Genomic DNA, 12,481 nt, shown 5'->3' with positions numbered 1-12,481 from the left:
TCATCTTATACTCCATTGGGCTGCTCACGCTTCTGTTCATGTACAAGACTGTCAGTAGGAACACAAATATTGTGATGAACAACTTCACAGTCATCAGGCACGTTTCCCACCTTAACAATGATGGCCAGATTGTACCAGTGCCCACCACTCACTTTATTGGTATTGCCACAAATCTTTTCCACCTTCTCTAGACTACTGAACTTACTCCTCACTTTCTGCACATGGGCGGAAGACGATACAAACCATGTCCCCAACCTTCACAGTGACCAGCTTAACACTTTTGTTTTGTCATACCAGCCTTTCTGCTTTTCTTGTGTGAGACTCACATTGTTCTTCACTAAGGCCATTAACAGTTCCACATCAGACTCCCTCTTAAGCCATTTTGCCATCGTGCTGGACCGAAACCGGTATTAGTCAAACAAACAAATCAAATTCCTTTATTCGGTTTCCATAATTTTGTAGAAAAACCATAAAAGTAAAGATAAAACATGTACAAACAATAAATACAATCAGTACAGTCAGTGAATTGCGAATTCAATGAATATTTTAAAAAGGGGGGATTAAAACAAAATACTTCAGATTAAAGTGCCAGTACATCAGAAATTAGCCAAGATTTGACCGATGTTTGACACAAAACTTCAGAAAACAGGCTATAGATTTAGCATACATTTCATTTTCCAAGAATTCGAGCGCGAGGAAAGCTGGGCGACAACATCGTAGACCCATTAATCTCAGTATAGGAACCATCCATCGACTTCGTGGATATTCGTAAAATCTACAAAATATTTAGATTTAGATAATTAGAGATTGTAAGGAGACATCGTCACACGGACACACAGAGAGATTCTTAGACCAATCATTCTGTTGCGGGAAAGTTATTAAACGGTGAAAGATATTAAATCTGAAACGAGTCAATAGAAATTTCTCGTAAATATTCAGATTATACATTAAGTATGGCTGCACTATGAGGGTGGTCTGAATAGCTAAAATGTGATGCACTGAAATTTTACCGATCTCACTAGAAAGTCGTAACTGCCCTAGATGTGATAAGCATAACTTTTTAAATTCTTTCCTCGATATCTCAGAGATGGTTAGTGGGTGGTTAAAAAATCTCACTAGGCCTAAATCATCAAATAATTTTTTCACATAAACAAGCCAACTGATCTTGTACATCTTTTCTAACGTGAGGCAGTCGTGAATAAGGCGTCGTGACAATTCACACTGTTCCGATGTCCAGACACGATGCCATAAAAGGATTGGTTGGATTCTGATAGTATCGGATATATATTCCAACCCTAACTCTAGGTGACAACAATATGTCGAAGAGCTTTGAGGGACTGCAAGTAAATATCTCAAGAAGCTGTTCTCAATCTTCTGTAAGGCATCCACCTTGGCGTGGCCCCAAACCCTAGCACTATAACTGGCTACACTGGTGCATTTAGCTTGATATATCTTTATCATTTCTAGGGGGGGTCCTCTTCCCCAGCTTCTGAGCCAATGTATGAGAGCAATAGTAGCCCTCAGGAATAATAGTTTTCTCGCGTTTATAGCCTGCGTCCATCAGGACTTTTTATCAATTAAAATCCCTAAATAGGGGTAGGTATTAGTACGCTCTAACTTAATATTATTAATAAAAATGTCTTTTATCTTTTTTGGTCTATTGCCTGCGTGCATTACGTACGTTTTTTAATATTAACTATAAGATCCAAACTTGCCATGAAGCTGCGGTATTTGTCTAAAACACGCTGGAGCTGCAGGGGGGTTCTTGCCATGATCACAGCGTCGTCGGCATATAAAAGTACCGGTATTGGACGACGGCCAATGATAGGCAGGTCCTGACTCCCTTCCAACATTGCTACTTCTAGCCCGTTGGTGTAAAGGGTGAATAAGAAGAGAGCAAGGACACAACCTTGCCTGACCTCCTTCTCTACTCCAAATGATTCGGTAAGTTCTCCCCTAAGTCCGTACCTGACTCTTGCTGATGCGCCCGAATAGAGCTCGCGAAGGAAATTTACCAGTGCTGGGTCTACACCCATTGCCAAGAGGATCTACCACAATTTCGTATGGCTAACACAATCGAAGGCCGCGGTCAGATCAACGCAGGCCATGTGTAGATACACCCCTTTAGCTCGAACATATTTCCCTAATAGAAGGGAGAGATTTGGAGCTTGCTCCACAGTACCCAGACCATCTCGAAACCCATACTCTAAATCAGAAATTATATTGTGGTCATTGGCCCAATCCTGAAGACGTTCTAAAAGGATGCGGCCAGCGACCTTACCAAGGGAATCTAAAAGGGATATAGGTCGGTAGCACATTGGGCTGTGTCGGTCACCCTTTTTAAAAATGGATACTAAAATTGAAACAGACCATTATTCGACTAAGCCTACAGTATTGGCAGCTTCAAGCCCTCTTGTAAGGATGGGGGACCATAAGTCCAAATTGTATTTAAAAAGAACCACGGGACCCCATCGGGTCCCGGTGCTTTTCCACCTTTGGAGGCCATCAGGGCATTAATCACCTCCGAATGTGTAAAAGTTAATGGGATCCGATATACTGACTGGTTAGGCAAAACTTCCCTCCCATCTTTCTCAGATTGCTCAGAGTTTACGTGCGAAGCTAAACTAAATATTTGGGTGAAGTGATTAACCCATGTTTTATCGTCCACTGCATCTCTCTTGGGGGACTCATTCATATCTGTAAGAAAGGGGGATTTATCTACACTCCAAAAATTAGCACTGTCGTTTATAGAACAACTCTTATGGAGTTGGTCCCATAAACCATTTCTTAGTTCAGTGTTACGGGTTTTTAAGGCCACGTTATAGGCCTTTCTAAGTCAAATGATTTCTTCTTTCCCCTGATTAGATTTATGGAGTGCAGTTTTTAATCTAGAGTAAGCTTTTGTGCACTCTGTGTTAAACCACCCTTTTTTACAGTTCCCTTTTTTAGTTTGTTTTTGACGTAATTCTTCTTGTACGATTCTAGTGATGTTTATATAGCTGGACAATATTTTTCATGGGAAGTGTCAGGATTAAGACATAATTCAAGTAGAGGCAATGCTCGCTTAACCACTTTGGCTGTCATTAAGGCTGGGTCAATTTTTGCCCATTTTATAGAAAAACCATTTAGTCTGTCTAGATTCAGAGTTTGTTGTTCCAGGAGACTCAAAGGATTGGGCTTCGCCAAAATAGTTGCCAAAAATAATGAGAGGCTATTGGGAAAATGATCGCTAATGGCATTATTAATTGTGGTGAAGTTACGCATGGTTGGTTCCATACCATGAGAAACAAGTATAAAATCGATTGTACTAGAGAGCTCCCTCCCATTAAATGTGGGAGAAAAAGAGACTAAAGTAACCACCAATTCATTGGCAAAACCCAACTCCATGGCGAAACGAATCTCATTCATGCGATTACCGAAATTAGTGTGAGAAAAATGTGTTAAATTATTCTCACACTCGTCCTGGATTGCGCAGTTTTTACTATCATTATTTTTACAAAGTGATAAATTAAAATCTCCGCCCCAGATCAACATGAACGATTTGTTCATGTACTTGTTTCGCATTTCTTGTAAAAAAGAGAAAATATTATTTAAAACAACAATGAAATCAACTCGATTAAGATTATTATAAAAATTTACCAGGAAATAAATGGACGACTTATTTACGGTTAGCATGAGAATTTGGTAATTACTTTCTAACCTCAACGGGATAATATCCTTGAATGCTAATATGTTTGATATATACGTTATTAATCCCCCCTTCAGCCTTCCCGAGGCAGAAGGCAAAGCATTCGAGGAATAGGTCTTGTAGCCCTCAAGATGAATTGGGGTGCTTAACCAGGTCTCTTGTAAGCACACAATGTTATGTTTCCCCACCAATTCTAGCCAGGGATCATTTGTCTTTTTGGAACGAAGCCCCGCTACGTTCCAAAAGACGATATCGAGTTTTAGATCTTTTGATTCGAGCTGACCTGTTAAAACCCGGGAAATTGCATATGAATTTAATATGGGTATCGTCAACTCGGTTTCGTTCTCCGCCACACTTGTATGGGACCCCGCAGCCTCAGGTACTATGATTGGAACTAGAAGTTGCGGGTTTAGATTTGGGGGGTTAACTACTTTCGGACTACCAGAGCAATTTCCTAATGTTTGCATTACAAGTTGACTGAGTGCCAAGCTGAAAGCAGCAAGCGGTGTACCCCTTGTTGACATATCCATAACTTTCAGTCATTCTTTATCGTCCAAACCTGAGAGAACGTTAAATCTGTTATAGATAGGAACGGACTGCATTTGAGTTTGATGACTGAATGGATTTCTCCAGTTTGGAAGGCTCAGATGGTTTCTTCTAGGGGGGTAAAAAACCCTAACGGTAAAATATTAATCCCAACAGCATCTACAGTATGATTTACACCTTTCCTCAAGATTTCATTTACTAGAAGTGGTGAGCCGAATGTCATGACTATACAATCACCCGCTAACATTTTTTCACATGGTCCCACCCACTGGACTCTTCTAACCATCTTGAGCTCATGAAATAACTGTCTGTTCCAACCTAACCCAGTACTCAACCAATGTAATGATTTATTTTTGAGGGATATCCATGATTCCTCTTCAGCAACTTGCTTTTTTGGAACATTACCCAAAACAATAATGTAAGGGGTAGCTTCCGTGGGGAGATCTAAATGGGTGGCTGCAGCAAGTGGGTCCCCAGGAAGAAATGTCTTAGGGTGAGCTTGTTGTTGCAATTGGTGGGAAAGATTTGTTTGCGCCTGGGGTCTGGCAACCAAGGGACTTATTAAACTTCTATTACAGTCATTAGCCAATATGCTAGGCAGATGCTGTACCCGTTTATCTTTATTTGCTATAGATCTATTATCATTCAAGGCTTTGCTATTTACACCATGGTCTACCCTCCGGTTTGCGGTGCCCGCAGTTGATGAAAAGTGTGATTTCCCTGCAGGGATATTGATATTTGTACTAACATGATCACATCTTTTCAAGCTTTGGGTCGCTACTACCGCTTACTTTAGCTTGCTACTGAGAAGATCCTCTGTGTTGGTCATTCTGGATGATAACTGATCCAGCCTGACCCTCACATAAAAATCAAATCTCTCTACCAAAGATACCAGATTCTTGATATCCAATTGCATTGTAGGACTACTATTTGGTACAACCTTTTGGTGGATTGGCCTTTATTCTGCCCCGCTCGTTTTTTCCCATGCGGGGTACATTTCACTGTTTTTTTCGAGTTAGGAGAAGAGTGGATAACAACTTGAAGTATATCTTTATCTTTCGAAATATTTTGGCTATCGTAGGGACATGGATTTTTAGGTTTTTTGGGGGGCGGTTGCGATGGAGAGTCACTGACGATGAATAAAATCTCGTCAGGGCTCGATTGAATACAACCGTTAGGTGGATTTTCCACTTACTTCCCTGGGTCCAATTAAACAGTTTCATCTTGATGGACTGAGTCCTGACTTAGCCTAGAAGAGGTCCCTTCAATTGACTCTTTCACTGATAAAATCTGTTTATCCAACACTCCTACCGCCCCAGTTAAACAGTTCAATAGAGTTTGCTGAGAGCCGACAGTCGACTTATTACCCCTAGGCAGTTTGGGACTCAGTAATTTCCTTTTCCCCATGGTAGTGGCCGATTACCCGACCTCCTAACAGAGCCAAATAATGCTAGTTTCAACAATACACGTTTTGCTAACAACAACAGTATATATTCAAGGGACAAAGCCAAGGGAATGGGCCCGGCCCGGCCACATGCGGTCACAGACGGGCAAAGACGGGCCCGCCCTTGGCCCGGGCTTAGCCCGGGCGCGTCCCGTGCCGCGGGAGCCCGCGCACAATTTTAAAGCCCCGGGGCGGGAGAACTGCTGCACGGTCCGCGGGATGAAAAGGCGCCGGCCAAAGGCAAGGAACAGTCCTCGCAGTAGTTGGCAATCCCCACAGCAAACCAGGGGCAAATGAGGATCCAGCGAGGACAAGGGCAGGTAGGCAGTCAGAAGCAAGAAAAGTTTTCCAGAAAGAGCGTCCCGGTATTAGTCTTTTTACTCCTCAACAGTTTAAATGGAGATACTTTGGTGGTAGAGAGTGGTGTAGGTCTATAGAACCACAACGCACTATGCACAGACTTCACCACATCGTAATTCTCACTCTTGGCCCACTTGATGCATTCACCCACTGCCTGGATCATGCTCTCCACAATACCATTAGTTTGAGGGTGGCATAGGGAGCTTCTCAGATGTCTGACCCTACATGACTCCAAGAACACTTGCAGTTCTTTACTAATAAACTGTGTTCCATTAACCAAAACAAGGAATTGAGGAAATCAGGAGGATTTCTCTAAGAAACTCAACAATTGTGCCCGCACTAGGTTATTTAACCATCTTGAACTAAAACCATTTTGAGCCTTAATCCACCAGTACAATGATGAATCTCGCACCTCCCGGCGAAGAATCATATGGCCCCATAATATCAATCCCAAACTTGATCCATGGCTCTGAGGGGCACTCAATCGGCATGAGTGGTGGGGTAGCCACCTTTAGACTCTTTTCAGCTGACCTGCAAACAAAACACTCTTCCACATCTCATCCACTCCAGTGCCCATTCTTGGCGACCAAAAGGATTCGCAAATGTGTCACTTGGTGAGGGAAAAACCCAGGTGTCACTCAGCATTTATAATGATGCTGTTTCTCGTGGAATGTGGAGGAATCAACTTGTCCTATCTTAGAAGAAGAACACCTTCATTTAAATTGTCATCACCCACCTTACAATATGTTTTAAAAAATTATTTTTTTTTAATCCTCATTAGCCTTTTCGCCACCCATGTTAAAACAAACGACACAATACCCTCCATGGGCTTTTTATCTCATATACCAGCTTTACAGACCAAGGCTTGTACAGCTTACCGATAGATACTAAGCCTCTTGATTCGTACTTGCCGAGGACTCCGAGGCCATATCCCCCGGCAGCCGCTACCTTGTCTGTTTATTCCCACTTGGAAGGAGGGAAACCGCCGGCGAGATAGGCCAAGACCTTAATCATTGGATTATTATTAACATGCCTTGCTCCCGACCCTATTTCCCCCCCCCCCTTAACCGAAGTGCTGTAAAAAAGGTAACCAAAATCTGTGCTTTCTCCTTTTCTGATCCATAGAATCTAATTTGGCAAAATATCTCATAGCTTTCACCCATTCCAGGAGTGTTGGGGATATAGGCGACACCCATAATTTACAAATTTCTCTGCGGGCAAGCAGGACTACGTAAAACACCAACTTAACGTTATCAGTAATGTTCTTGCTCTGCAAGTCATATCTTCCAGTAATTATTAGTTCAGAGCTTACCTCAATGTTCAGGTCAACCGCCCGTGACAGGCTTTTACTTACGGCCTCCCAGAACTGCCTGTTGTTTGGGCAGTCCACCAACATGTGCAAATCATCCGCGTTGATGCTTCTGCATTTAGGACATTCCACCAAACCTCCAGCCTTAAATTTCGAGAGTCTACGGGGAGACCAGTATGCTCTGTGGATAGTGAACAACAAATTTCGCCTTAAATTTGCAGACTTAACTATTTTATATAACATAGTCATCGTTACTTGCCATTGATCCTCCGTAGCGATGTCCGGCAAGCAGTCACCCCACAGAGCCTCTGGAAGCAGAAACAGGCCATCCTCCGTCTCCAACATTGCCCAATACCACAGAGCAACTTCTTTTTTATAGACTTGATTTAAGAAGAGTTTGTCTTCGAAATCGTTCTGGAGACCGACAACAACATCCGTTTTACTCGCCCAACTTTGTATCTGCAGATACTTGAATTTTGAAAACCCCCTCCCCCAGGTAGCTTCTCCTTGTCCCCAGTCAATCAGTTTTCCATCCGGAAATAGATTTCCCCAGCACTCTAAACCTGCTGCTCTAAGCGGCAAAGCCAATGCATCCTGAGGCCAGAGAGGTGAACCTGGGGCCCCCCAAATGGGCGCCCTATATCCATAATAAGGAATCTTTATAACTATCCTGATTTTATACCAGAGTTCTGCCGCTTCCCGCAAAATTTTCAACCTTACTTTCTTGAAAAACTTAGGATCAGAAAATTTTCACAAAAAAACTTCCTCGTTATAGTTGCTTTTCTTAAGCATAGCCAAAAACATACTCCCAATAGCTGTGGCCATCGGAACACCCAGTAATATCCTAAAATTCTTTAACTGAAAAGCCCATGAGTACAACATAAAGTCTGGGGCCGCCAGTCCACCTTTAGACCATCTTCTTCTTAGTTTCTTCGAAGACAAACGGGACCCTTTCGAGGCCCAAATAAAAGACCAGATCACACTTTGTAGTTTCTTAAACCAGTCCTTATTAAATGCCAGAGGGATTGTCTCAAACAAAAAGGTCATTTTTGGCAGGATCACCATCTTTACCAGATTCGTGCGGCCATACAAAGTAAGTGGTAGATGCCCCCAACCAAGCAATATAGAACCTATTTCTTTTTTGATCTTCATAAAATGTATTTTTGTTAATTCTGCAATGTTATGCGTGCTCCTTACCTCCAAGTAACGCATCTCCTTTTTACATGAGATATCTTCTGTATCTAAATTCCATGACATAATTTCTTGTCTTGTCCTCATTAATTTCGTAGCCAGAAACCTGACCAAACTCTTTAGAGAATTCATATAAACTTCGCAATGAATGCTGCAAATTGGGGGTGTAAATGATAATATCGTCTGCGTAAAGACCTATTTTCTTATTCCATCCTTCTACTACAAACAGTGGTATGGTGTCTGCATTCCTAATTCTACATGCAAGTGGTTCTATATATAAATTAAATAATAGTGGGGGTAGGGGACATCCTTGCCGCGTACCACGGTTCACCTTAATGGATTTTGTTAATATTCCGTTTACCAGTACCTTGGAAGTGGGAAAACAATATAAAGATAATAAAGTGCTGGTAAAACTCTTCCCTAACTCAAGGTGACCTATAAGAGTCTTCAAAAAGGACCAATTGACTCGGTCAAAAGCCTTAGCGGCATCAAGTGCTATTACTGCCAGCGGGAGTTTATAAACCGTAGCCATATCAATAGCTCAAATATTGAAAAGGTAAGCTCTTTTAAGAATCTGCCCCTGATAAATCCTTTTTAATCCTCCTGCACTAATTTTGAAATGACCAAACTTAACCTGTCTGCCATAATCTTTGCGAACAGTTTATAATCACAGTTTAGTAGTGATATTGGCCTATATGAGTCAAGATATTTAGGGGATTTACCCGGTTTTGGAATTAAAACAATGACCGCCTCATTCCAGGATTCGGGCATTGCTGCCTCACCCTGAAAAATACTATTATATAGTTTATGTAATACTGGAGTAATTAACCCTGTCAAAGATTTGTATACTTCTAACGGCAGACCATCTGGCCCAGGAGCCTTGCCTCTCTTTCCCGACTTTATAGCCTTTTCGACCTCCATTAAAGATATTTCGGTGTTCAGGATCTCTTTAAACTGGACTGGAAGTGGATTTACAAGCTGCACCCACTCCCTAATGGCCGGGAGCTCCGGATCTAAGTCCTCCTTATAGACTCATAAAAGGCCTCTGCAATCCCTCTACTATCTGTAATTACAGTATCTGAATCAGCACTTTTTACTTCCTTAATAAAGTTGCGTACCTGGTCCTTCTTCGCCTTCCATGCTAGTAGTTTACTGCATCCTTCCCCGTAGCTAAAGTGTGCCAGATTGCTAGCTTCCCACTTTTCCTTGATTCTTTGGGCAAGAACTGCCACCAGATCTGATTTCAGCTCAACTAAATCAAGCATCGCCTGATCCGTTATTTTAGACTCCCCCTCAGCAGAAATCTTTGCTTCATTTTGGCGGATCTTCTCTTCCAGATCTGAAACCACTTTATAATACTCTCTGCACTTCCTTGCACCCAAAGCTCCCAGCCTGCCTCTCAAAAATGCTTTACACGTTTCCCACACTGTCTCAAGCATAACTGAGCCCAAATTCACCTCTAGAAAAACTTCTAATTCCTCCATTAGCACTTTCAGACATTCTTGATCTAGAAGTAGGGTACGATCTAACCTCCAGGCTGAATCCACCCTATCTGTCATAGACCTCAGGTTTAATGTTATAGCAGAGTGGTCTGAGATAAGAACACCTACATGTTTAGTGCTTATTAGCTGATCCGTTAGTCTCAAATCCAATAAAAAATAATCAATTCAAGATTTGTGGTTATATTTACGGTTATAGTAAGTGTATCCGAGCTGCAGGCCGGATTTTACCCTGCATATATCACATAAACCGAACTGAGTCAGCAGTAACCTTACTTTATTAGACATTTTCAAATTACTCTGCCCTCTTTTCCCTGAACGATCTAAATTGTACTCCAGGACCGTATTAAAGTCACCTGCTATAATAATCTTCCCTGAAAAATTTAGCAGTTCACTAGCCAGAGTTTCTAAGGGTCCCACATCATCTTGATTCGGCCCATAATACCCTGTGATAGTAAGCTTTTCACCTGCCACTTTTGCTTGCAAGATCAACCATCTCCCTCTAGAGTCTGCTGCCATAGATTCAAAACAAAAATGCACTCCTTGCCTAACCAAAATCGCCACCCTTTTGTAACTATTGTTTGAGGTGTGAAAAAGAAATGCGCAACCCGCCTTTGAGTTCCAAAAATTTCCTTGCACTCGGTGGCAGTTAAATGCGTCTCTTGTAAAATAACTATATGGGCCAATATGGTTGTAACAAAGGAGACAAAAACCTTCTCTCTAGGTTAACCTCCTTTAACTATAACCTGTTGCAAAACATGATCACCCTTCATAGCTTCCATCCATTCTCCCTCAGAACAAACCTTCAATTTCGGAATTTCTAGAGAAGCCACTAAGCACTCTTCAAAGTCTTCATTCATCATATCAGGCAACTTTACATCACTGTCATCTTCCCTTTGTACAGAAACCATGAAGGAAAATCATCTCTACAGTTCCTACCACCTGGGATGTGGTCTCCCACCTGGGATGTGGTCTACATTGAATTGGTACTGCATCAATTTGTTGGGAAACCTTAACATTCTAGGTGTGTAACTCTTACTTCCACCCCCACCCAGAATGTAGACCAGAGGCTTGTAGTCTATTTGTAGCTTAAACCATCTTCCCCACACATGTGTGCAGAATTTCTCAATACTCCACCAGCAGGTCAACAGCTCTTGTTCTACAACTCTGCCTCCCATAGCACTCTAGATGCAAAGACTACAGTGCGATCACTTTCACCATCCCTCTGCGTGAGAATAGCACCTATCCCTACCTGGCTAGCATCCACTATGATGAAACAAGGCAAACTCAGGTCAAAATGATGAAAATCCATTGAACATTCCGTACACCACTCACATTTGGTAGCTTTTTTGAGTAAATTGCTAATGGGCCTCACCCTAGTTTCAAAAGTGGGATAAAATGAGAATAAAACTCACACATACCAAGGAAAGCTTTGACTCTCACCTTGTCAGAAGGAGGCGGTGCACCAACAATGGATTCCAGTAATCCAGATCTGGGTCTAAAGCTGTCCTTAGAGAGAGCATGTTCCAAATATTCCACCTCTGTGCATAAAAAGTTACACTTCTCTTTTCTCAACACAACTCCATGCTCTTTGAAAACTCCCAACAGTCTTTGGAAAGTGGCATTGTGGGCTACAACATTCACTGCAAACACTAGGACATCGTCCTGGAAGACTAGGACCACCTCTACGTCCTTAAGCAAGTTTTGCATGGCTCTCTGAAAGACAAAGGCCACCTAGGCCAACCCAAATAGCCTTCAAAGATAGGGGAAAGTGCCAATTCCTGAAATAAAAGCTTCAGGTGTCTAAAATCAGGATGCAGTTCCACCTGATGATAAGTGGAGGCCAGGTCAAGTTTGGAAAATACAGTGGCGCAAGCGATGCGAGCAAACAAATCATTAATTTTAGGTAATGAATGAAAAATTACCCTTATTCCTTATTGAGAGACCTTAGGTCCACACACAGCTCGCAAATGACTGGACCTCTTGCACGCCACTAGCTAAGGGAGAATGCCACAGTGAAGATTCAGCTGGTCCAATAATTCCCTTTTCACACAACATTCTGAGTTTCTTTTCGAGATATTCCCTGACACAGAAGGGTACCCCTCTATGCTTGTGTACCGTTTTACATCTTGATTTTGTGTTTAAATCCTCAAATCCTACCAAGATCCTCGCCGAACACAAAAGGAAAAACCTAATCCATTCTAGAGCCATCTCATCATATTCAACAACAAGGACCTGTTCTTTGGCACTCAGCTTCAAATCATCCCGAACAACCCTTGATGAAACTAGCCAAGAATATTGAGACCCTTGACTGCCACATACACTTTTCCTCTGATCTTTCTCCCTTTGAACTCCAACCCATCTTTGATATACACCCTTAAGCTCACTCATGTGGCCCTCATATGAAACGGGAAAAATCCAGAGGCATGATAGGTCCATCACCC

General features: G+C 42.1%; 1 protein-coding gene across 1 annotated transcript in view; it reads left to right on the top strand.

Annotated features, from left to right (window-relative positions):
• CDHR1 (cadherin related family member 1) overlaps nt 1-12,481 on the top strand; it is a 563,177-nt gene that overhangs the window by 299,800 nt on the left and 250,896 nt on the right. The gene's annotated exons all lie outside the window — the stretch shown is intronic.

This window comes from Lissotriton helveticus, chromosome 5_1 (genome assembly GCF_964261635.1).
Source record: "Lissotriton helveticus chromosome 5_1, aLisHel1.1, whole genome shotgun sequence".
Taxonomy (NCBI): Eukaryota; Metazoa; Chordata; class Amphibia; order Caudata; family Salamandridae; genus Lissotriton; species Lissotriton helveticus.
Note: the sequence above shows the minus strand (reverse complement) of the source record. Positions and strands in the feature narration are given on the sequence as shown.